This window comes from Penaeus japonicus, unplaced genomic scaffold, assembly GCF_977035675.1.
Source record: "Penaeus japonicus unplaced genomic scaffold, GWHDUDI00000001_assembly GWHDUDI00000021, whole genome shotgun sequence".
In the NCBI taxonomy this organism is placed as follows: Eukaryota; Metazoa; Arthropoda; class Malacostraca; order Decapoda; family Penaeidae; genus Penaeus; species Penaeus japonicus.
In genome coordinates, this window is record NW_028234423.1 from 21,425,316 (window position 1) to 21,427,035 (window position 1,720).

Sequence of the window (1,720 nt, forward strand, 5' to 3'; positions counted from 1 at the left end):
GATAAAATCTTGTGTATAGGCATATTTATCGATCATTCCATATAAGCATATAAGGTTGTGCATGTATACACATATGTAACTTAAAGGAATGCCCATTCAATCAAATGAAAATATATGCTAAGTCATTCAGAGGTATATGAGCGTCGCAAAAAACGAGGCTATTATACACATCGTGAGTCGATCACTTAGAAATACAACGCGGACTCGAGGCGTGACTTGTCCTATATAATATCCTGCATTCTCACTCTCGCTATCACAACACAACTACGTCTCGAGCGAACAGCTGCAACAAACTAAAATGGTTTGTGTACGAGGCAGCTTGCAGTGCAATATCTAATATCCTTCGAGGAAAGTTACTCTTCTTCTTCTTTCTTCTTTTATAGGGTTTTAGACTTTTGATGTCTATACTCCCTGGAAAGTTACTCTTATGCCATCAATTACCATCGGCAACTGTAATGTCTTCCCTTTTTCAGCGTTTCCTGTTGAAGCTGATGATGGTCGCAGCGCTGGTGGCCGCCGTCAGCGCTGGAGGTTCATACGGTGGGTTCGGCCGAGGTTTCGCTGGAGGTTTCGGCGGTTTTGGTCGAGGCTTCGGAGGCTTCGGCCGGGGAGGCTTCGGAGGCTATGGCGGAGGCTTCGGAATCGGACGAGGATTCGGAGGATTCGGTAAGGATTCCTTCCGGGATGGATATAAAGGCAATTGATGTGAATGAAATGAGGTTTCAAAGGAAAGAGTTCTGGAGGAAAGATCTGTCAGCGATTCTTCTTTTGACAGGCGGTGGATTCGGGCGAGGGTATGGCGGATACGGTAATTACTCATTTAATTTCTATTTGTATACTGATTAAAGTTGATATTGTTGATATACGAAATACCAATAATCATTGCCTATTTTGACGGCGTACTAAAAGATAAAGCGTTTTTTCACACTTTACCTAACAACCGTTTTATACTTTTTCAGGATATGGGCGTTGAAGATATATGAAATAAAATATATACTAAATTTGGTATCTTATTTCCCTTCGAATAAACTTGTTATGAAATTATTAATCTAAAACATGACGCATAACCAGATGCATTTGAAACATATAACGCGCACACACAATACACATACACCAACACACGCACATTTAAATATACATACATAGATCATATGTATATACATATACATATATGTACGTGTGTGTGTATACATATCATACACACATATACATTATATATATATATATATATATGTATGTATATATATATATATGTATATATGTATATGTATAAATATATATAATATATATATATATATATATATATATATATATATATATATATATGTGTGTGTGTGTGTGTGTGTGTGTGTGTGTATGAATGTATATATATATGTATGTATATACATGTATATATATGTATGTATATATATATATATATATATATATATATATATATATATATATATATACATGTATATACATACATATATATACATATATATATTCGGATATAGGTTTGGAAATGGATTTCACAATCTTACAATCATAACTATAGTCAATAATACAGAAGGATTTTAGCATAGCGAAAGAAACAGCAATACAGCCAGGGAGGGGAAATCAGAAGAACTATTCTGTGATGCTTTGCAACAGATAGATGCTCAAAGAGTAAGCTTGACAGAGTAATGATAAGACCAGCAACAAGAGGAGAAGAAAAGAGACCACGAAAAGAGGATGCAAA

The 1,720-nt window shown here is 35.2% G+C and overlaps 1 long non-coding RNA gene across 1 annotated transcript; it reads left to right on the forward strand.

Moving 5' to 3' along the window:
• The first annotated feature begins 269 nt into the window (after window positions 1-269).
• LOC122246592 (uncharacterized) lies at window positions 270-973 on the forward strand. The gene is made up of 4 exons (XR_015192047.1): window positions 270-301; window positions 474-666; window positions 776-808; window positions 960-973. It is a non-coding gene; the product is annotated as an uncharacterized LOC122246592 (long non-coding RNA).
• Window positions 974-1,720: the final 747 nt, after the last annotated feature.